This window comes from Diorhabda sublineata, chromosome 5, assembly GCF_026230105.1.
Source record: "Diorhabda sublineata isolate icDioSubl1.1 chromosome 5, icDioSubl1.1, whole genome shotgun sequence".
NCBI classification, from domain to species: Eukaryota; Metazoa; Arthropoda; class Insecta; order Coleoptera; family Chrysomelidae; genus Diorhabda; species Diorhabda sublineata.
In genome coordinates this window covers 35,118,154-35,144,203 of record NC_079478.1, presented here as the reverse complement: position 1 = coordinate 35,144,203, position 26,050 = coordinate 35,118,154, and positions in this window count along the sequence as shown.

Below are 26,050 nucleotides of genomic sequence, written 5' to 3'. Positions count from 1 at the left end.
ACTCGACATCAAATTCTAGCTAGGATTAACTGCACTTGCAATTTCAACTTCTGTGCCAACTCGTGATCGTGGTTGTCTTGAATATTATACAACTCATGATAGAAGATTATACAGCTCGGGATTTCAATTACGAATTGAAATAACAAAAACGAAATAATTATTTAGAATGTATTTCAATAAAAAATAGTTTACCTAACCGACCTTCTTGCTCTTTTAGTTTTAATTCTTACTGAAATAATTTAGAAAAGTAGAAAAACCTAACCAATAGTGTTGCAACGCAATTTGATGAATTTAGAAATATTAAGTTTTAATTTTTGAATTTTTCATCTTTAGACAGTTGATTAGATATTAAATTTCAGGTAATACTCTGAATGAATCCGTCACAAGTTGTATTGTGTACTCGGACTACCTTTTCGTTTACCTAAAACATCACCGTCCCGAGTTGGCGTCATCCTTAACTCGATTAAAAATCGCCACGAGTTGAAGCCACCCCTTTAAAATACGCGTCATTCTTTTAGTCCTTAACTCGCTGGAGCAGTGTTTGTTCCCAGCTACAGTGCCTTATCTTTCCTTCACCAGCCTTCTATTTCTTGCAATCTTGTCATGGTTTAAACCATTACTGCAAAATTACAGAAAAATAACTTTTGTTGGAGCCCTCTGCGGACCTGAGTTTGAAGGAAACAGTTAAGAAAGAAAACGTTGGGTAGCAGAAAAACCCGAGTCCATAGACATCTGAAAAAATAGGAGAAAAGAAGCAGAAGATTTGATTAAAAGCTACATCCATGTTGAGTATATGATAAAAAAAACTGTTTAGACGCCTATAAACATAGACTTTTACACATTTTGCGTGAACGTGATGAAAAATAAATACTAACTAAATTTTATTTTTCAAAATTTCCAACTATGAGGTAGACAAAGTTGAGTTGGATCGTCGTCGATGTGGAACCAGTGTGAAGTTATTTTTTGATCAATATCAAAAGTGACATGACGAAGTATTTGGATAATCGTTTATAAAGCTGAGAAGATCGGCTCGTCCAACTCGGATGATAAACACGGTCGGATCTGTCATCATTCCGTCATTTTTTCAGTTAATTTCATTCTCTAAACGTGGCTCTTTCTAAAAGTATCACATGCTTTGGTAGTTTTATCAAAACATCAAGAAAGCGATGTAGATAATAATCTTTTTTTTTTGGTTCTTGCAGACGTGGCGGTCTACCCACTAAAAATCTGAATCCTACACTAAAAAAATGTATTTTTTTATGCCCAAAAATAAAATCATACGAAAAGTACAAGTGAAGATTTTATATAGAAAAAACAGTTCATTGATGGTTCTGTCTATCTCCTCTAGTCAACAAAATACTACGAGGTATTACCAAAAATATATTTTATCAAAAATAAAACAGTAGAATTGTAATTTATTCTTTTCAAAATTCTACAGCCTTCGAAAGAGCTTAATAATGAGTAGAAGTTGTGGATTTTTATTATATTGACATCCCTAGAAGAGGATTGATCGTGAAAATGGTTCTAACAGAACTAAAAGATGACAAGGCATCAGGAAATGATGGTGTAGTTGCAGAAATGCTGAAATGTCTTGAAGATATTAGCAGATACATACACCAACAACTCAACAACAACAATATTCCTGAGTAGAACTGATTCTCAAGAAGGCAGTAAAGATGTTAGGAAATATAGATCTGCCGATGATCTTCACGAAGATTATTACACGAATAAAAGCTACCTTTAACGCTAGCCTTAATAGATTTTGAAAGAAAATTTGACTCGATATACACCAGAGCAGCAATTAATGTCTTCAGACATCAATATGTAAATAGAATCTATCCAATAGATGCAAAGAAGTTAGACCTACAATAAACATACCACAGAACCTTTGAATTGAGAATCCAAAATCACTTATCAATAGATCAACGAGTTCAACATGGTTAAGGCCTAATCAGGAGGTTCTTTACAGGTAAATGATAGTCTGATTGACTACTTGCAAAAATAAGCAGAAGGGTACAATTCGGACAAAATTCCTTCATCTTTAAGTCTAGTAGCAACTCATAACAAACATAACAATTGTTTATGGAGCTACGTACGAGGTCTGGGTATTAAATAACGAGACTGCGCGCCTAGAGGGCGCCCTAGACGGGTGGAATAAAAACCGACTAATGCGTTAGGTCTCTAGATATTTTGTTTATGTTGTGGATAACAACTCGTGGATTTTGCACCAGGACGCGCTATCTGTGAAGCAGTATTTAGCCAATAAGCGCTCGAACACCCACCGTATTCATCAGATTTGGCACCGTGCGACATTTTTTGTTTCCGAAGATAAAACCTGCTATGAAAAGAACCCGATTTGAGTCGATGGAAGTGGTAAAGTAAAAAACGACAGAGCTGATAAAGGCCCTCAGCAAAGAAGACTTCCAGCACTGCTTGGATCAATGGAAAAAACGTATGGATAGGTGTGTGGTGAGGGGAGGGGATTATATTGCAGGGGAGCATTCGATTGTATAATAATTTTTACAATAAAACCTTTTTTCGTAACCAGTCTCGTTATTTAATAGCCAGACAATGAGAAATGAAGCAGATACAAAATCAAATGTTATTTTTTGTTTAATTTAAATAAAAAGTTCCACAAAAAAATAAAAAGAAACTTTCTTTTTTTGTAGAACGTTGTTTTCTGTACAAAAATATTTTTAATAAAATAAGTTTAGAAGCATCCTGTATGGTATCTTTTATCTGCGTTAATGTATGCGGGAAATGACAAACTTTGTCAAAACATGTTGGTGTATTGGACCAAATCTCCCGTTGAAACATAAAACACCACTGGAATTTCTTCCCACTGCGAGGAAAACGACAACAAAACCCAACTGTTCACTCTCTACCAGCTAGTCGCATTCCAATCATCAAATTTGGAATTATGGCTCATGGGAATTGGAATGTCAAAATGAAAATTAAGTAACTTAGATCGAGCTTATTATTTATTGTTTTAAGACACAATCATTTTGTTGTTGGGCTGCAATAAATTTTCTTATATTTTTTTTATTCAACTATTTATTCGAATCATTTTTAAACAGAAATTTTCAAAAAGAAATGATTTAAATCAAAATGGTAAATAAATAATTAGCAAAAATAAAAAAAAAATAAGTAAATCTTGAAATATTTGTGACTTTTTCTCAATTTCTCTATCCATTACCAACGTCGTTGCTTTTCTCTTCGTTAATCCATCATCTCCTAAGTTTACACAGTATTTTCATATAATTGCTCTGAACTTTCTTTTGTGTCTTCTTGCTTATCATTAATTTCTTCACCTGTCTCTCAATTTTATTACATTCAAGGAAGTCGTACCAAATAATTTTATGTTCCCAATGCTCCCCAACATAAAACTTTACCTATTTCTTTCTTCCCATCACTTTTTTCAAATACGTCTTCTCCAATGTTGGATCTTCTCCATGATGAATCTTATTTCTAATCTTTTTTGTTACGCTTTAGTTCCTACAGCCAGAATCGATCATTATCCTTCAATTATTTCTTCCTCATTTCCTTTGTTATCTATCTTTATATCTACTTCTTTCGTTTCTACTGCTTCTGCTCTTCCTTTTATTTTATCACAGCTCTTTCCTGCTTCAATCTGTTAATACCCAGCATCCCCAATCATGGATCAGTACTGGTAGTAATACAGGTTTTCGTTGTCATTTTTCCTATATAGTGCGTCTTGTTCAGTTTTTTCTTTGTCCACTTGTTGAGCGATTTCTTCTCATCAACTCGGAGGACACGTAAGGAAGAAGACACCCTCTCGGTACATACGTAAAGTATTTTTCCATGCATCGAATTCGATTAAAAATTTGGTTCAACCCACCGTCAAGATCGTTCATGAAATATTCAAACACGAAAAACTGTTTGTGTGCTCAAATAGAGATGACCGGCTTTGATATTATAATTTTTGGGCGTGAATAATAACACGACATGTAAATTAAATTACAATAAAAATTTATGACAATTGTTACAAGCACGAATTACTACAAATATTTTCGATCAACAACAATACAAATAAATGAATAAACATATAGGCCAGGAATCATCGTGACATATAAATTGAAAAGCTAAAAATAATTTCATCGTCATCGATATGTAGATATTTGATGTATGTATGGATGGATTTGGGGTCCCTCGTATACACTGCGCCCCAAAAAAGTCCAAAATGTAGAATAGCTTTAATTGCCAGATATATTCGTCTTCTATTTCATACCCAGGTGTAGTCCTCTATACGCCGCATTATCTGGCTGCAATTTCAAAGATTGTTCTATCTTGGGTTGACACATTCAGAAGATCTACTCTGGTTATAGTTTCCCAGAAAAGTCTTTGCCTGTCTTAGCTCTTGTAGGTCGTCTCAATAATTATTTTGGCTCCTATCTAACTTCTTTTCCAGTGCTTTTTCCTGTAGATATTCCATAGTTTCGACAATTTTTTTTATATCCACTTGATGATTCCTTTTATGTGTTTCAAATTTCCAAGCTTTCGAAGAAGTTTCAAAGATATGTGATATGTAGCTTTCAAGTTCACTTACTTTGGAAAAACTAAGAATTTGTGGTTCTGCTGTGAGTTCAATCTAAGTTTGAATATCAAAGTGGTGCCTGAATGTTTTTTTCGATAAGAAATTCATTGCTTTTGAATCTATAGGTACTGGAATATGGACGTAGATTGATAGCGTAGTAGATTGGATAATGAGGATAAAAGCTAATTGAAACCTATTCGAAAAACTAGCCTTGATTTCGCGGATTATGTATTTCTATTAACAACAAATACTTAGAAATCACATGCAAGAGAAAACTAATAGCTGGTTCTCCTCTTTTAGTCCATTGTTTTGGGTGTGAAGTGATGGACCCACGTTTCATCCATAGCTATGAAGCGGCGTTTAAATTCGGTGTCATTTCTGTGAAACACTCGATTAAAACGTCTTCACGACACAGTTTTTGTTCCACGCGGCACCCATCTTGCGCACAGTTTCTCATGTTCAAATTTTTAGTTAATATGCGTTGTACCGCTTTTTTTGAAATGGATTTTGTTCAAAATTTCTGGAGGAGTCATTTCATTTGGTCGACCATTACCATGAGGGTCTTCTACAAACTAGATCAGCTTTTATATTGGTTGGGCTATGCTGTATAGATTGTGTACTTTCTAATACTTTTCAAACAACTACCGCCATCTCTAAGTCAGGCCAGATACTTCTATGACGATCTTCGTATGTTATTTTTGCCTTTAGAAGTTTATGAAGACAAAAGGAAGGATCCAAAAATTAGTAGTGCGGTTCGGTATATTCGTATCTAACTCTAAAACTGCTGGGTGGATTTTTACGCAGATTTCACCATTGGACTAATAAAACTTCTCTTAAAAATAGGCGTTTGAAGAAAATATCTATATTAATTCGAATGGAATCGATTAAATAAACCGTGTTTTCGATTGTTTTGTGAGTATGAGTTAATCGACTTGATAACGATTAATGTTTGTTTCTCGATATTTGTCTGACTGGCCTATAATGACCACAACTCACAATCCCATTGCTCTATGAATCAGAAATTGAAGAAAAAAAATTCGTGGCACTGCCTTACAATAACATCATGTCCAAGTCGTGCCCCCCTGTGGGAAAAGGTCCACAGCTACCTTTGTACTTTACGTCAAGACTTCATATTTTCGATAATCGATTTTAGTGATAAAATCTACATTTTTTTCGTAGAACACCAGTCATTTATTCATGTACTGTAACATAAACATCTTGTACAAAAAGTTTTTATTTTATTTTAACTACCAATACAGACGCCAGATTCTTTTGAATATGATAAATATCAAAAAATCCGGTGCCGATGATTGTTTGACTCGTATTCCCATAGTTTAATATCTGATTGACAATTGTATGTGAAGATTTTTTTTAAAAATGCGAGTTGTTATTAAATATTTGTGTTTGAGAGAGTTTGAGTCTGTTTCACATCATCATCTACAACTGTAAAACTTTTGGCAGCTGATTTCAAACAAGAAATGACGCCTCGAAGTAAACGTATGTGCATCAGAGCAATAACGCAAAAAAACTGCGAGAAATACAAGTACTTAGAAATGAAAATAACACTCGACATGCCAATCAAAGAGAGAAATATACAGGCTGTGACCAAATAATATCAAAAGCCAACAAACAACGAATATTTAACACTGTAGCAGATGGCAGCGAAGATCAAACAGTCTACGGAAAATAAACTAGTGACGACCGAAATGGACTTTTGAGGAAGGTAAATCCAAAAAGAACAGCATAAGAAAGATAATGGTAGTCAGTCATACATTAATCAATAACTTCAAAAGCTAACTTATCTGGAAAAACAGGAGGAACGTATGAATCTCAAATTTCTCGTTAAACTGAAAAAAATTCCAACTGAGTGCTATAAATTTTTGGAAGAGGTCTATGGGGACAATTCTCTATCTCGTGCGCGTGTTTTTGAGTGGTATAAGCGCTTTAGTGAGGGCCGAGAGAGCACTGAAGATGACCAGCGCCAAGGTCGCCCTGTGACTGTTTTAAACTCCAGAAACAGTCACCAAAATCAAACAAATTGTGCGCGCAGATCGTCGAATGAGCTTCCAGATGATTGCCGAGGCTGTAATCGGCGATAAACAAACGGTTAAAAAAATTTTGCACGAGGAATTACACATGACAAAAGTCTGTACGAAGCTGGTGCCAAGAAATCTGACTCCTAACCAAAAGCTCTTGCCTCAACGGGTCTGATCAGATTTCCTTGAAAGGTTAGAAAAAGATCTGCTTTGAAAGGGACCCGATTTGAGTCGATGGAAGCGGTAAAGCCAAAAACGACAGAGCTGCTGAAGGCTCTCACCAAAGAAAACTTCCAGTACTGCTTCGATCAATGGAAAAAACGAATGGAGAGGTGTGTAGCGAGGAGAGGGAAGTATATTGAAGGGGAGCATTCGAATGTAGAATAATTTTTATAATAAAACCCTTTTTCGTAAAAGATTAACTAAACAGGACACCACAAGGAAAAGGAGATAAGGAAGACATAATATAGATAAGAAAACGTGTTTTTAGTAGAATGACTGATGGATTCATAACTATTGATGGAACATAAATCCACCACTGCGTTCCTGGAACAAAACAACAGTCAAGACAGTGGATTGCAAAGAGAAAACCTACGCCGGAAAAACACAAAGACGTTTTCAAAGACAATTTTTTGGCATTGTCATGGGATAGTGTTCATCAATCATCTTTGATAAGCTTAAACAAGAAGAGAGTATTTTCAAATTTCTGGAACCGTTGGTAATATTCATACTGAACACACTATTTCCATTACCACTACACCAACATTCGTAATTACACTGTGTGATGCGCGTTTCGATAACCAAATTATCGTCTTCAGAGACTGCGGGAAAACTGTTCACCTTTTACCTTCAGTCTCTGAAGACGATAACTTGGTTATCGAAACACACATCACACAGTGTAATTACGAGTGCTGGTGTAGTGTAAACAGTGTGTTCAGCAAGAGGAGAGTATTACGAATCACTGTATGAGGATAAGGTGAAGGGAGGAATTCCAAAAAAGCAATCGAAAATGATTTTCTCCTAGAAGAAACCACATTCTTTTCATCTGTCTACGTCTACACACCTTTTATCTATGTCGTAAACTGGAGGTGATTTTTTAAATTAATCTCACAATTTAATGTTGAGATGCAACTTTATAGGGCTTTTTGGGAACTACAACCCTGGATTAGATACATCACCTGTCAGATGATGGCGGATTCTAACCCAAAACGGGATTTTTATCACAGTTTCTTAACGCAGCGTTCCATTTTTAGTTCTATAATAGACTCTAGATGTTTGTTAAATGTTGTTAAGCGAGTTACCCACATTTTGCATCAATGTTTAATACCAATAACCAAATTTTACGTTAGAATACCAAAAAGTGTAAACCTCAGTAACGTATCCATCGCAGCTGCTTTTGAAAACTAATCATAGACAAACAAATAAGGAGAATTAATAATTTCAATTTACCCTTTGGTCTACCAGGATGAACTGCATCGTTTCATATGACTACGAGCCGATTAACTCGATCAGCTCCCGAACAACAGCGAACATGATCCGGATTTCAGATCGAATTAACCTTACATAACGTAGATTTGCATTAGTGAATAATGTTTGACGTTTGAGATATAAAAAGCATCTCGAAGAATATTCCAAAATTTATTTAGAAGTAAATTTTTTAGTAGTACCCCGTATTTCATAAATTACTATTGTTTCTTCGTCGTTATCGTAAATCAAACCGAAAAATTACAAATCTCGATCAAAGGTGCGGACTCATTTTAATATTAATAAGTTACTATAAAGACATTAACATAAAATACATTTCGACCTGTCATTTCCAAAAAAAAAATAATCACCTGACTAACCTCTAACCTTCTTTTGTCATCGTATCATTCATAACTGGTAGTTATCTGGGTATCCTAAAAGCTATAAAAAATCGTCTGTGTCTCTTTAAGAATTATGTAGCGTGCTTCTCTCTCTCTGTGGGTTTAGACAAATTTTTGAATATTCATTTTTCTATTAAACCAGGGTATGAGTTGTTAAAAACTGGATTTGGAAAAGACGGTTGAAAAAGAAATCTGATGTGAAAGGTTTTTATATACACACAAGGAGCAATCTTATAATATAGCCCAATCGGATTAGTCATTTAGATTCACGAAAATTTTAAGCAGCAAATTTCCTTCGGAATTTGTTTATTAATATAAATTTGTTAATAACTCGTTTATTATGAATTTTACACGAAAAATAGTAATCACAGAAGATGTTAAAAACCAAATTTCCTACAATTTTGGTTCTAATCAATTTTCTCGATTTTTATTCGAAAAGAGGGGGTGAATTTTTGGTTATCGAATAACTCGTTTATTATTAATTTTATGCGAAAAATAGTGATCACAAAAGTTGTTTGAAATTAAATTTTCTACAATTTTGGTTCTAATCAATTTTCTCGATTTTTACTCGAAAAGAGGGGGTGAATTTTTGGATATCGAATAACTCGTTTATTATTAATTTAACGCGAAAAATAGTGATCACAAAAGTTGTTTGAAATTAAATTTTCTATAATTTTGGTTCTAATCAATTTTCTCGATTTTTACTCGAAAAGAGAGGGTGAATTTTTGGATATCGAATAACTCGTTTATTATTAATTTTACGCGAAAAATAGTAATCACAAAAGTTGTTTGAAATTAAATTTTCTACAATTTTGGTTCTAATCAATTTTCTCGATTTTTACTCGAAAAGAGGGGGTGAATTTTTGGATATCGAATAACTCGTTTATTATTAATTTTACGCGAAAAATAGTAATCACAAAAGTTGTTTGAAATTAAATTTTGTACAATTTTGGTTCTAATCAATTTTCTCGATTTTTACTCGAAAAGAGGGGGTGAATTTTTGGATATCGAATAACTCGTTTATTATTAATTTTACGCGAAAAATAGTGATCACAAAAGTTGTTTGAAATTAAATTTTCTACAATTTTGGTTCTAATCAATTTTCTCGATTTTTACTCGAAAAGAGAGGGTGAATTTTTGGATATCGAATAACTCGTTTATTATTAATTTTACGCGAAAAATAGTAATCACAAAAGTTGTTTGAAATTAAATTTTCTACAATTTTGGTTCCAATCAATTTTCTCGATTTTTACTCGAAAAGAGGGGGTGAATTTTTGGATATCGAATAACTCGTTTATTATTAATTTTACGCGGAAAATAGTAATCACAAAAGTTGTTTGAAATTAAATTTTCTACAATTTTGGTTCTAATCAATTTTCTCGATTTTTACTCGAAAAGAGGGGGTAAATTTTTGGATATCGAATAACTCGTTTATTATTAATTTTACGCGAAAAATAGTAATCACAAAAGTTGTTTGAAATTAAATTTTGTACAATTTTGGTTCTAATCAATTTTCTCGATTTTTACTCGAAAAGAGGGGGTGAATTTTTGGTTATCGAATAACTCGTTTATTATTAATTTTACGCGAAAAATAGTAATCACAAAAGTTGTTTGAAATTAAATTTTCTACAATTTTGGTTCTAATCAATTTTCTCGATTTTTACTCGAAAAGAGTGGGTGAATTTTTGGTTATCGAATAACTCGTTTATTATTAATTTTACGCGAAAAATAGTAATCACAGAAGATGTTTGAAATTAAATTTTCTACAATTTTGGTTCTAATCAATTTTCTCGATTTTTACTCGAAAAGAGGGGGTAAATTTTTGGATATCGAATAACTCGTTTATTATTAATTTTACGCGAAAAATAGTAATCACAAAAGTTGTTTGAAATTAAATTTTGTACAATTTTGGTTCTAATCAATTTTCTCGATTTTTACTCGAAAAGAGGGGGTGAATTTTTGGTTATCGAATAACTCGTTTATTATTAATTTTACGCGAAAAATAGTAATCACAAAAGTTGTTTGAAATTAAATTTTCTACAATTTTGGTTCTAATCAATTTTCTCGATTTTTACTCGAAAAGAGTGGGTGAATTTTTGGATATCGAATAACTCGTTTATTATTAATTTTACGCGAAAAATAGTAATCACAAAAGTTGTTTGAAATTAAATTTTCTACAATTTTGGTTCTAATCAATTTTCTCGATTTTTACTCGAAAAGAGGGGGTGAATTTTTGGATATCGAATAACTCGTTTATTATTAATTTTACGCGGAAAATAGTAATCACAAAAGTTGTTTGAAATTAAATTTTCTACAATTTTGGTTCTAATCAATTTTCTCGATTTTTACTCGAAAAGAGGGGGTAAATTTTTGGATATCGAATAACTCGTTTATTATTAATTTTACGCGAAAAATAGTAATCACAAAAGTTGTTTGAAATTAAATTTTGTACAATTTTGGTTCTAATCAATTTTCTCGATTTTTACTCGAAAAGAGGGGGTGAATTTTTGGTTATCGAATAACTCGTTTATTATTAATTTTACGCGAAAAATAGTAATCACAAAAGTTGTTTGAAATTAAATTTTCTACAATTTTGGTTCTAATCAATTTTCTCGATTTTTACTCGAAAAGAGTGGGTGAATTTTTGGTTATCGAATAACTCGTTTATTATTAATTTTACGCGAAAAATAGTAATCACAGAAGATGTTAAGAACCAAATTTCCTACAATTTTGGTTCTAATCAATTTTCTCGATTTTTACTCGAAAAGAGGTGGTGAATTTTTGGATATCGAATAACTCGTTTATTATTAATTTTACGCGAAAAATAGTAATCACAAAAGTTGTTTGAAATTAAATTTTCTACAATTTTGGTTCTAATCAATTTTCTCGATTTTTACTCGAAAAGAGTGGGTGAATTTTTGGTTATCGAATAACTCGTTTATTATTAATTTTACTCGAAAAATAGTGATCACAAAAGTTGTTTGAAATTAAATTTTCTACAATTTTGGTTCTAATCAATTTTCTCGATTTTTACTCGAGAAGAGGGAGCGAATTTTTGGTTATCGAATAACTCGTTTATTATTAATTTTACGCGAAAAATAGTGATCACAAAAGTTGTTTGAAATTAAATTTTCTACAATTTTGGTTCTAATCAATTTTCTCGATTTTTACTCGAAAAGAGTGGGTGAATTTTTGGTTATCGAATAACTCGTTTATTATTAATTTTACTCGAAAAATAGTGATCACAAAAGTTGTTTGAAATTAAATTTTCTACAATTTTGGTCCTAATCAATTTTCTCGATTTTTACTCGAAAAGAGGGGGTGAATTTTTGGTTATCGAATAACTCGTTTATTATTAATTTTACGCGAAAAATAGTGATCACAAAAGTTGTTTGAAATTAAATTTTCTACAATTTTGGTTCTAATCAATTTTCTCGATTTTTACTCGAAAAGAGGGGGTGAATTTTTGGTTATCGAATAACTCGTTTATTATTAATTTTACGCGAAAAATAGTAATCACAAAAGTTGTTTGAAATTAAATTTTCTACAATTTTGGTTCTAATCAATTTTCTCGATTTTTACTAGAAAAGAGGGGGTGAATTTTTGGATATCGAATAACTCGTTTATTATTAATTTTACGCGAAAAATAGTAATCACAAAAGTTGTTTGAAATTAAATTTTCTACAATTTTGGTTCTAATCAATTTTCTCGATTTTTACTCGAAAAGAGTGGGTGAATTTTTGGTTATCGAATAACTCGTTTATTATTAATTTTACGCGAAAAATAGTAATCACAAAAGTTGTTTGAAATTAAATTTTCTACAATTTTTCGTTCTAATCAATTTTCTCGATTTTTACTCGAAAAGAGGGGGCGAATTTTTGGTTATCGAATAACTCGTTTATTATTAATTTTACGCGAAAAATAGTAATCACAAAAGCTGTTTGAAATTAAATTTTCTACAATTTTGGTTCTAATCAATTTTCTCGATTTTTACTCGAGAAGAGGGAGCGAATTTTTGGTTATCGAATAACTCGTTTATTATTAATTTTACGCGAAAAATAGTGATCACAAAAGTTGTTTGAAATTAAATTTTCTACAATTTTGGTTCTAATCAATTTTCTCGATTTTTACTCGAGAAGAGGGAGCGAATTTTTGGTTATCGAATAACTCGTTTATTATTAATTTTACGCGAAAAATAGTGATCACAAAAGTTGTTTGAAATTAAATTTTCTACAATTTTGGTTCTAATCAATTTTCTCGATTTTTACTCGAAAAGAGTGGGTGAATTTTTGGTTATCGAATAACTCGTTTATTATTAATTTTACGCGAAAAATAGTAATCACAAAAGTTGTTTGAAATTAAATTTTCTACAATTTTGGTTCTAATCAATTTTCTCGATTTTTACTCGAAAAGAGGGGGTGAATTTTTGGATATCGAATAACTCGTTTATTATTAATTTTACGCGAAAAATAGTAATCACAAAAGAAGTTGAAAATAAAATTTCCTATAATTTTGGTTCTAATCAATTTTCTCGATTTTTACTCGAAAAGAGGGGGCGAATTTTTGGTTATCGAATAACTCGTTTATTATTAATTTTACGCGAAAAATAGTAATCACAAAAGAAGTTGAAAATAAAATTTCCTATAATTTTGGTTCTAATCAATTTTCTCGATTTTTACTCGAAAAGAGGGGGCGAATTTTTGGTTATCGAATAACTCGTTTATTATTAATTTTACGCGAAAAATAGTAATCACAAAAGAAGTTGAAAATAAAATTTCCTATAATTTTGGTTCTAATCAATTTTCTCGATTTTTACTCGAAAAGAGGGGGCGAATTTTTGGTTATCGAATAATAGTCATCACAAAAGATGTTAAAAACTAAATTTCCTACAATTTTGATTATCATCAATTTTTCATAGAATGGATATTTTTCGTTTCATACCTGCGAAAAGGTGGGGGAGAATTTTCGTTCATTGAACTCCATTTCACATGAACAATGGTTTTTCCCAAAGTTATTTGGAATTTTCTGTAATTTAGGTTCGCTTCAAGTCCTAATTACTGCACTAATAGCTGAAGTGAATTTATGGATGTGGTTATGGTTTCCTCGAGTAAATTCTGACTGGAGGGTTAAATACGCAGGTACTTAGGCTTAAGTACGCTCGTTAATGAAGGTCGGGAATCACTTCCCCCATAAAATTATCGGGATAAAGTGGAGACAAGGAACAAGTCTACTGCTCGACAAATAGATTGTTTACAACCCTCTTTTATTTTACCCCCAACGTGCGTCCCAAAAATATAAACTTTAGAAAAAATCTGAATCATACTTGTAGCAAATATTTTAATAAACATAATAAACAATCAACAACAAAAAGACAAACAGAGAAAATAGTAATAAAACATCAATAATAAACGTGATAATTGAATACTTAGGTTGACCACATTTTGTTGGGTATAAATCGAGAAAAATCGATCCTAGAAAAAAATTGATGAGGACCAAAATTGTGGGAAATTTAATTTTAAACAACTTTTGTTATATTCATTTTTCTTGTAAAATTTAAAATAAACTAGTTATTCAAGAGACAAAAAATAATCCTTTAAATCAAGATGGAGGATGCAAGAACATATCTGGTACCGCTACTTTTTGAATTTAGACTATCAGTAACCGCCCCCCAACGAATTCCGAAGGCAATTTTCTGCTTAGAATTTTCGAGAATCTCGGCCCCTTTTTAAAACCAATCGGACAGGGTATAACACAATTAAGGTAGATATTTAATTTTAGATTATTTTATTATACGATAAAGTTACATTTCCTTTACATCAAAATCTTTTTCATTCATTCATACGATTTCTATTCGTCGGGGAAATTAATAAACACTGTCTCTTACGTTCCTAATTTATTTAAACACTAAACACTTCACTAACTTATAATTAATTCACTTGTCACAATCACTTAACTAACTTTAATAATGTTCACTATGACCATTTATTATAAACTGAACTAACTGCGCTATACAACTCCTTCTAGAAAAAAAAGAAATGAAAAAATAAATTTTCCTAGAAATTATTGAAAAGAAACAATGTAAAACATCAAACGGATTCCGTAGTTTGTAAAAAGTATGTTAAAGGCGTCGCGAACTTTTGCCGAATTCTAGAATTTCAATATATCTAAGCAGGACCGGCTCCAGGGCGGAGACGACTTCGTAACAACACGTTTCTTAAACTATTGGGTACAACAGTTGAATTTTCTTGTGTTGAAATTATATTTCTTCCTGCCATCACTGTTCCAGTTGATGTACTTGATCGCAAATCAGTTATATCAGCATTACCACACGTTCTAAATGCTTCCAACTGTCACGTTTCTTTAGTATCATCAAGTCTTCTCCAGATTTAAACAAAAGCGTAGCAGACGATCCTCGAAATGAATGACCTGTATATGTCAAAGAAATCTCGAAATCAGACAATAGAAAATTTCTACGTTGTGGTTTTCGGATACGATCTTTTTAACTAAAATATTTTCATAGATGGCCGACTTCCAGTTCTACCGGAACTTTGTTATTTTAAATAAAACACCCTGTATATTAATACATTTTTGAAAACTACTCGAAATATTAGTATACTTTTGCCTGAAAACTTTTTTCGAAAAATGCATTTTTTTTGTAAAAAATTTAACCATCGCAGACCCTTATTAATTATTTTTTTACGAGAATACCCTTAAAAATATGAAAATTGTTTCAATTCGGTTGCTTTTAGCAAGGTCGGACGTATTTGAATCTATGTTGAAAAATTTTTCATTTTCTACAGGGTGTGTATAAAAAGTGTTCAAAGTTTATGTTCATAAATATCAAATTACTTTATTTTTTCAAATAGAACCACCCGGTTTTTTCTATTTTAATGCATTCAGGGATAAAAAATAAAGCAAATTCATATACACTTTCCTATAACTAAACCTTACCGTTATTGAGATATTAACTGTTGTTTGTAAATTTTTAGCGATGCAGGTGTGTATCCTAAAAAACTTTGAATATATTCGAAAAATTAACTTTTTAAAATGGATGTGGAAAATACGGTTGTTTGTAATATTTAAAACTTAATACTTGCACTAATGGCACTTCTAATTATTTTTGAATCGTTATTTCTATTCCTAATACTTTCTTTAACATTACGAATTTAACTAAAATACTCTCAAAGATTGCCGACACTCTGTATATTAATACATTTTTGAAATCCAGGTGAAAATTTAGTATACTTTTGTCTAAAAACTTTTTAATTATTAGTTATTAGTTATTAATTTTTTTGTAAAAAATTTAACCATTGCAGACCCTTATAAATTATTTTTTACGAGAATACCCTTAAAAATATGAAAATGGTTTCAATTCGGTAGCTTTTAGCAAGGTCGGACGTATTTAAATCTATATTGAAAAATTTTTCATTTTCTACAGGGTGTGTATAAAAAGTGTTCAAAGTTTATGTTCATAAATATCAAATTACTTTATTTTTTCAAATAGAACCACCCGGTTTTTTCTATTTTAATGCATTCAGGGATAAAAAATAAAGCAAATTCATATACACTTTCCTATAACCAAACCTTACCGTTATTGAAATATTAACTGTTGTTTGTAATATCACATAAGATAAGTGGGAAATTATTTTGGAGAAATTCTATGTATATCTGACCATTATTACCCACTATTCCTGCCCACACATTAACACAAAAAGTTGTAGGTCCGGAACACCCTTTATTATCATTTAATAGTTTTATACAACAAAATTTATATCCTATTTGAATTACAAGTAATATTATCAGCACTTTTTTAATGCCAAAACACACTACATCCCAATTTTGTCCCAAAATGTACCAAATTCAAATAATTTTTCAGTAAAACCCAAGAAAAAAAGTTGATTCCTCAAAATGATCGTTTAAATGATTTGATATATTTGGGAAACAAGTTTCTCAATTCTGAACAGGATCTCTTTTTCTAAATTATGAGTATATAAAAATGTACGGGGTTCGTAAATACCCTTTACCTTTAACAGTTTACCCTTCCACTTCTAAATCTCCATCGGTTAATTCAAATTAACTGAATATTATATCAACCCCTTAATTTATTAATTAGTATAAGCAAATTAGGCGATTTTGAGCTCAATCCCTTTTTTTGGGTTTTGATTTTTTATATCTAGCAGCTCTTAACAAAATTACGAGCACGGTTTTTTGGTAATTTTGGCACTTTTGAAACGCGAATAACTCGAAAACTATGAGGAATTAAAAAAAATTCCAGATCAAAAAATTTAGAGTACAAAATTGTCTACAAAAAAGTATTTGTTCTTAACCTCAAAATTTTCACCTTACAATGGGTTTATACGCTCAAAAACATTTTGAATTACGGATAATTCGAAAACTATGAGGATTTAGACACAATATGCCGAGACAAAAAATGTGGAGTACAACATTCTGGACAAAAAAAGATTTCAAGTTTTCCCTAGCTTCAAAATTTGGGACTTGAAACTAAAAAAAATTTTGAAACGCGAATAACTCGAAAGCTATGAGGAATTCAAAAAAAATTCCGGAACAAAAAATTTAGAGCACAAAAATGTCTACAAAAAAGTATCTATTCTTAACTTCAAAATTTTCACCTTAAAATGGGTTTATACGCTCAAAAACATTTTGAGTTACGGATTATTCGAAAACTACGAGGATTTCGACACAATATGCCGAGACAAAAAATGTGGAGTACAACATTCTGGACAAAAAAAGATTTCAAGTTTTCCCTAGCCTCAAAATTTGGGACTTGAAACTAAAAAAAATTTTGAAACGCGAATAACTCGAAAACTATGAGGAATCAAAAAAAAATTCCAGAACAAAAAAAATTAGAGTACAAAATTGTCTACAAAAAAGTATCTATTCTTAACTTCAAAATTTTCACCTTAAAATGGGTTTATACGCTCAAAAACATTTTGAATTACGGATAATTCGAAAACTATGAGGATTTCGACACAATATGCCGAGACAAAAAATGTGGAGTACAACAATCTGGACAAAAAAAGATTTCAAGTTTTCCCTAGCCTCAAAATTTGGGACTTGAAACTAAAAAAAATTTTGAAACGCGAATAACTCGAAAACTATGAGGAATCAAAAAAAAAATTCCCGAACAAAAAATTTAGAGCACAAAAATGTGTACAAAAAAGTATCTATTCTTAACCTCAAAATTTTCACCTTAAAATGGGTTTATACGCTCAAAAACATTTTGAATTACGGACAATTCGAAAACTATGAGGATTTAGACACAATATGCCGAGACAAAAAATGTGGAGTACAACAATCTGGACAAAAAAAGATTTCAAGTTTTCCCTAGCCTCAAAATTTGGGACTTGAAACTAAAAAAAATTTTGAAACGCGAATAACTCGAAAACTATGAGGAATCAAAAAAAAATTCCGGAACAAAAAATTTAGAGCACAAAAATGTGTACAAAAAAGTATCTATTCTTAACCTCAAAATTTTCACCTTAAAATGGGTTTATACGCTCAAAAACATTTTGAATTACGGACAATTCGAAAACTATGAGGATTTAGACACAATATGCCGAGACAAAAAATGTGGAGTACAACAATCTGGACAAAAAAAGATTTCAAGTTTTCCCTAGCCTCAAAATTTGGGACTTGAAACTAAAAAAAATTTTGAAACGCGAATAACTCGAAAACTATGAGGAATCAAAAAAAAAATTCCCGAACAAAAAATTTAGAGTACAAAATTGTCTACAAAAAAGTATTTGTTCTTAACCTGAAAATTTTCACCTTACAATGGGTTTATACGCTCAAAAACATTTTGAATTACGGATAATTCGAAAACTATGAGGATTTAGACACAATATGCCGAGACAAAAAATGTGGAGTACAACAATCTGGACAAAAAAAGATTTCAAGTTTTCCCTAGCCTCAAAATTTGGCACTTGAAACTAAAAAAAATTTTGAAACGCGAATAACTCGAAAACTATGAGGAATCAAAAAAAAAATTCCCGAACAAAAAATTTAGAGCACAAAAATGTGTACAAAAAAGTATCTATTCTTAACCTCAAAATTTTCACCTTAAAATGGGTTTATACGCTCAAAAACATTTTGAATTACGGACAATTCGAAAACTATGAGAATTTCGACACAATATGCCGAGACAAAAAATGTGGAGTACAACAATCTGGACAAAAAAAGATTTCAAGTTTTCCTAGCCTCAAAATTTGGGACTTGAAACTAAAAAAAATTTTGAAACGCGAATAACTCGAAAACTATGAGGAATCAAAAAAAAAATTCCGGAACAAAAAATTTAGAGCACAAAAATGTCTACAAAAAAGTATCTATTCTTAACCTCAAAATTTTCACCTTAAAATGGGTTTATACGCTCAAAAACATTTTGAATTACGGACAATTCGAAAACTATGAGGATTTAGACACAATATGCCGAGACAAAAAATGTGGAGTACAACAATCTGGACAAAAAAAGATTTCAAGTTTTCCCTAGCCTCAAAATTTGGGACTTGAAACTAAAAAAAATTTTGAAACGCGAATAACTCGAAAACTATGAGGAATCAAAAAAAAAATTCCCGAACAAAAAATTTAGAGCACAAAAATGTGTACAAAAAAGTATCTATTCTTAACCTCAAAATTTTCACCTTAAAATGGGTTTATACGCTCAAAAACATTTTGAATTACGGACAATTCGAAAACTATGAGGATTTAGACACAATATGCCGAGACAAAAAATGTGGAGTACAACAATCTGGACAAAAAAAGATTTCAAGTTTTCCCTAGCCTCAAAATTTGGGACTTGAAACTAAAAAAAATTTTGAAACGCGAATAACTCGAAAACTATGAGGAATCAAAAAAAAAATTCCCGAACAAAAAATTTAGAGCACAAAAATGTGTACAAAAAAGTATCTATTCTTAACCTCAAAATTTTCACCTTAAAATGGGTTTATACGCTCAAAAACATTTTGAATTACGGACAATTCGAAAACTATGAGGATTTCGACACAATATGCCGAGACAAAAAATGTGGAGTACAACAATCTGGACAAAAAAAGATTTCAAGTTTTCCCTAGCCTCAAAATTTGGGACTTGAAACTAAAAAAAATTTTGAAACGCGAATAACTCGAAAACTATGAGGAATCAAAAAAAAAATTCCGGAACAAAAAATTTAGAGCACAAAAATGTGTACAAAAAAGTATCTATTCTTAACCTCAAAATTTTCACCTTAAAATGGGTTTATACGCTCAAAAACATTTTGAATTACGGACAATTCGAAAACTATGAGGATTTCGACACAATATGCCGAGACAAAAAATGTGGAGTACAACAATCTGGACAAAAAAAGATTTCAAGTTTTCCCTAGCCTCAAAATTTGGGACTTGAAACTAAAAAAAATTTTGAAACGCGAATAACTCGAAAACTATGAGGAATCAAAAAAAAAATTCCCGAACAAAAAATTTAGAGCACAAAAATGTGTACAAAAAAGTATCTATTCTTAACCTCAAAATTTTCACCTTAAAATGGGTTTATACGCTCAAAAACATTTTGAATTACGGACAATTCGAAAACTATGAGGATTTAGACACAATATGCCGAGACAAAAAATGTGGAGTACAACAATCTGGACAAAAAAAGATTTCAAGTTTTCCCTAGCCTCAAAATTTGGGACTTGAAACTAAAAAAAATTTTGAAACGCGAATAACTCGAAAACTATGAGGAATCAAAAAAAAAATTCCCGAACAAAAAATTTAGAGCACAAAAATGTGTACAAAAAAGTATCTATTCTTAACCTCAAAATTTTCACCTTAAAATGGGTTTATACGCTCAAAAACATTTTGAATTACGGACAATTCGAAAACTATGAGGATTTCGACACAATATGCCGAGAAAAAAAATGTGGAGTACAACAATCTGGACAAAAAAAGATTTCAAGTTTTCCCTAGCCTCAAAATTTGGGACTTGAAACTAAAAAAAATTTTGAAACGCGAATAACTCGAAAACTATGAGGAATCAAAAAAAAAAATTCCGGAACAAAAAATTTAGAGCACAAAAATGTGTACAAAAAAGTATCTATTCTTAACCTCAAAATTTTCACCTTAAAATGGGTTTATACGCTCAAAAACATTTTGAATTACGGACAATTCGAAAACTATGAGGATTTGGACACAATATGCCGAGACAAAAAATGTGGAGTACAACAATCTGGACAAAAAAAGATTTCAAGTTTTCCCTAGCCTCAAAATTTGGGACTTGAAACTAAAAAAAATTTTGAAACGCGAATAACTCGAAAACTATGAGGAATCAAAAAAAATTCCGGAACAAAAAATTTAGAGCACAAAAATGTGTACAAAAAAGTATCTATTCTTAACCTCAAAATTTTCACCTTAAAATGGGTTTATACGCTCAAAAACATTTTGAATTACGGACAATTCGAAAACTATGAGGATTTGGACACAATATGCCGAGACAAAAAATGTGGAGTACAACAATCTGGACAAAAAAAGATTTCAAGTTTTCCCTAGCCTCAAAATTTGGGACTTGAAACTAAAAAAAATTTTGAAACGCGAATAACTCGAAAACTATGAGGAATCAAAAAAAAATTCCGGAACAAAAAATTTAGAGCACAAAAATGTGTACAAAAAAGTATCTATTTTTAACCTCAAAATTTTCACCTTAAAATGGGTTTATACGCTCAAAAACATTTTGAATTACGGACAATTCGAAAACTATGAGGATTTAGACACAATATGCCGAGACAAAAAATGTGGAGTACAACAATCTGGACAAAAAAAGATTTCAAGTTTTCCCTAGCCTCAAAATTTGGGACTTGAAACTAAAAAAAATTTTGAAACGCGAATAACTCGAAAACTATGAGGAATCAAAAAAAAAATTCCGGAACAAAAAATTCAGAGCACAAAAATGTCTACAAAAAAGTATCTATTCTTAACCTCAAAATTTTCACCTTAAAATGGGTTTATACGCTCAAAAACATTTTGAATTACGGACAATTCGAAAACTATGAGGATTTAGACACAATATGCCGAGACAAAAAATGTAGAGTACAACAATCTGGACAAAAAAAGATTTCAAGTTTTCCCTAGCCTCAAAATTTGGGACTTGAAACTAAAAAAAATTTTGAAACGCGAATAACTCGAAAACTATGAGGAATCAAAAAAAAAATTCCCGAACAAAAAATTTAGAGCACAAAAATGTGTACAAAAAAGTATCTATTCTTAACCTCAAAATTTTCACCTTAAAATGGGTTTATACGCTCAAAAACATTTTGAATTACGGACAATTCGAAAACTATGAGGATTTCGACACAATATGCCGAGACAAAAAATGTGGAGTACAACAATCTGAACAAAAAAAGATTTCAAGTTTTCCCTAGCTTCAAAATTTGGGACTTGAAACTAAAAAAAATTTTGAAACGCGAATAACTCGAAAACTATGAGGAATCAAAAAAAAAATTCCGGAACAAAAAATTTAGAGCACAAAAATGTCTACAAAAAAGTATCTATTCTTAACCTCAAAATTTTTACCTTAAAATGGGTTTATACGTTCAAAAACATTTTGAGTTACGGATAATTCGAAAACTATGAGGATTTAGACACAATATGCCGAGACAAAAAATGTGGAGCACAACATTCTCTACAAAAAAAATTTTCCCTAACCTCAAAATTTCCATTTGAATTTCCAAAATTTTGTGTACTTGATTTTTTGTTAGGCAAGTTCTTTTCGAATTCCCCTTAGTTTTCGAAAACCCGTGGCCGTAATTTTTTTAATTATTCATTAACCGAAAACCTTTGAGAGAATCTAGAAAACCAGAATTAAATTTCAGGTTTAACCTATTTTACCTGTACTAAATTATAATTTCATCATTCATTAAACATTTGACCAATATCTCTTCAAGATAGAGACAACTAAAAATTATTCACGCCAATGATCAATAAGTTTCTTTTACTACCTACTCACCATCACCAAAAAAAATCCATTGGCTTTTGAATCTATTAATTAGGAGAACTATCGACGAACACCTCATAATTGTATTAATAGAAGCATATAAAGATGTTTTTTAAAAAACTTACTGAGACGTATAGATATTTAGGATGAACCAATTTGGTGGTACAAGAAATCGTTGTGGGTGAGATCGTGCTCCCGCAATAAAATGTCCGTTTTATCTATCTTCTCGACCGAAACAAAGACAAATAATTGATGAACAGATAATGAAGATGTTGGCAAATATCGGACCGTTCCTTTTTCCCAGGTATTTTTGGATAACAGAAACAAGTTTACTCGAAGGAATCTTTTTTTATTTTTTATTAAAAATCCGCTGTTTTTGTTAAACTTTTACATTTACGTTTACATTAAAAAATCACATCGACTAAATCTTTTTTTTATTACTGCATTTTGGGAAATTTCAATAATTGTTGACGCTGATCAAATTTCGAGGGTAAAATTTGTCGTACCCCACCTCTATGTCGATTGTCTTCTTTTCTCGGTCCGCGTCTTGTCTTCATTTGGTATTCATGAGACAATACCAGCAATTTTTTTGTCTCATCTTCGATAAACAACAATTTACACTGAATTAACCACCCACAAGTTCAAAATCTTCTAGTTCCACCCGTGACGACGATTTTTTCTGCATACCGACCGATCAACAGAATATTCATTCACGACGACACAAAGTCGATTTAAAGGTGTATGAAAGTATCGTCAACGTGGAACTGTTACACAAAAACGGTTTTTCATGTGCACAATTGGCTTCCGAATAAGTTAATCTATAACCTTTTTGTTTTACGAGGGCTGATACGCAAGTTTTGAGACAAATAAAAACAAATATTCATAATATAAAACGTTGACTTCGCAATTTATTTTTGATCCTCAGAAATAAGAAATCATTGGGTGCTAAACAAGGATGATTCATCAATTCGCTGTTTTAACTGTTTTCATTTCATTTTCATGGTGAAGAATGATTCTTCTTCTGCGATTGGTTTTCCTGATGTTTTCGAACACTTCTGGCTTGACGTATAATTCGTTACGCATACCAACCATTGAAAAATGGTTTCCTTCTTTATTGTCTCTATTATTTCACATATACCATATCAAATAGACTCAGAATTTTGGAGTTACAGATCTCGATAATCGTTATTTTTCTGTCGCGGTTATATGTGACACACACTCTTCCCATCGCTAGAAAGAAGAGCCAAACGTATAGGAAAACAAATGATAGTGTCCGATGAAATGATGGCGGTCCATTGAGAACGTCGAGGTTAAAGGTGACCGAGCATGTTTTGTATTTTCCCTGCGCCCCACGCTACAACGACTGATTTGTCATGCCCCTCCCGTAACGTATTGTGCCCACGCATCTCTACGTTTACTCTTACCACGATACGGGGGTCAAGGGAGATTTTTTCACATTTTTTCTTTGAAGGTACATTGTGTTAGCTAGCAACGTGAATAGATATTTTTTTGTGGTTCTCTACGAAATATAATACAATGAATAATATAATTTGAAAGACTTGGATATCGAGTACAAACTCAAAGTCATTTTTATATGCAAGGTTATACATTCTATTAAAAATTGTGACCGCTCAAATTGAGCTCGTTTGACCCTGTATTTTTGTGTATTTTAATTAAGACTTATCACATGTTTTTAAAGCATTGTCCTCTATTTATTTATGTCCTACATCTGTTTGTTCCAGTCACTTATTCCTAGATTTTGCATATCTTGTAGAATCTGATCATCTGGATATTTAAATTTAATAATATTGTTGAAATTAGCTCGAAAAAAGTGTAAAATAGAAAGATTTCTGTCTGTGTAAACATTAAATTCTTTTCAATAATAAAAACTTTTGTCAGTTTTTATCACATCCAACAGTCTTTTAGAGATACTTCTTATAAAATGATTTAACGTGCTTCCTGGTATGTTTTACCAAACTAGTGGAGCGTTGACTACGAAGTCCTTAAAATATTGTTCACTAGATGTTCCCAATAAGAATCCTTCCAAAATATTTTGATATGCATCTGAAATTATTTCATTAAAAATACCATTATTCCGCTACACCAAAGCATATTGACAATTTTTTTGCTTTTCAAGTCATGCCAATTTAAACCATCTGAACCTTCAGTTTTTTCCCATCGATTTTGAATCATCAACTTTATCTTATCCTTAATCACTGTAAATCTAACAAAATCAAATTAGAATTAAAATTATATCAACGCAAAAAAATAAATTTCACTCTTGGTGCAAACGGCGTTTTCATAATGTATCATTAATAACATTGAACGTCCATAAAATGTCATTTGAACCAATATTTCCATACATATTTATGAGATAAAATGAATTCTGAATTTCCACCTCGACAATCATCAAGTTTATACATGGCAACGTTTTCGGAATTCATTCCATACTTCTTAATACAGCCGATTCCTTCCTGAACATTTAGTTTGCGCGTTCCGTAACTGGTACCCAATGTTTTCGTTGTTGCCAGATCAATTTTAAATATGATTTTAAACGAAATTCCGTCGCCATTGCACTTCCTGACGAATCTAGCATCACACCTTGGATTAAATCACCTCGCAATATGTGCAGATGAGGCTCATCTCCTCTCAAAACCGCCCGTGTATATAGTTGTGACGTCAAATTTCCCGGCCGACTTTTTCTTCTATCTTTTGGCGATACCCTTGTATAAAGAGACGGGTACAATGTCAGATAAAGACGGAGTTAGTATTGAGTGGAATGCCAATTAAAAAAATAGAGGCGTTGAATATCAATAAGTGCTCGTTTTCAATAATTGGGATGGGAAGAAGAAGAAGAGGAAAAAAGTGACATAAAGGTGCTTCCCTCATTAAACATTCAGCGAGTTGCAAGCGTTAATAAACTATTTGTTAACATCGGAGAACTTCTACTTAAGTTGCAAATGCGATGACGCACCTTCTATGATATATATACCGATTGTCCTTTGTAAGGTAAACGTTCATTAGTGAATATTACTTAGTTTGTAAACAGATAATATCATTCGTTTGTTTCGTTTATTTTTATCGAAATGTTATTTTTCAATTAACTTCCTTGTCTAATTTTTTTTCAGTCATCTCACATAACAATCTTTTGGGATTTTCCAATCCTCTTACAATCTCTTTTTTTCTAGTAAGTTAATCCTGTTCTTTTGATTTCTCTTCTTCATTTTGCCTCTCGAAAGACTTTCATATACATTTCCAGTCCGTTTGTGTCTTCTTTTCTTGAATGTTGTCTCTCCCTTTTTACATCGTTTTTCTTCTTTCGCTACCTTCTTTTCCCGTTATTCTTCCAGTTCCTTGGATCTCCTCTATCCTCCCCTGTCCAATTTTTATGTCTTTAGTTCCTCATTTCCTTCTGTACCTTCAGTTCTTTCGATTGCTGTCTCTCCATTTTTCTACATCGTATTTTTCTTTTACTGCATCCTTACTTTATTGGATTATTTCGTTGCTCTCTTCCTTTTGTTTCTTTCTGTAAAACTTTTTCTTTTATTTACTTATCCTGATACACCTTGGGATTGATTCTCCAATCCCCACTTGTCTATTTTCTTTCCGCCGTTTTC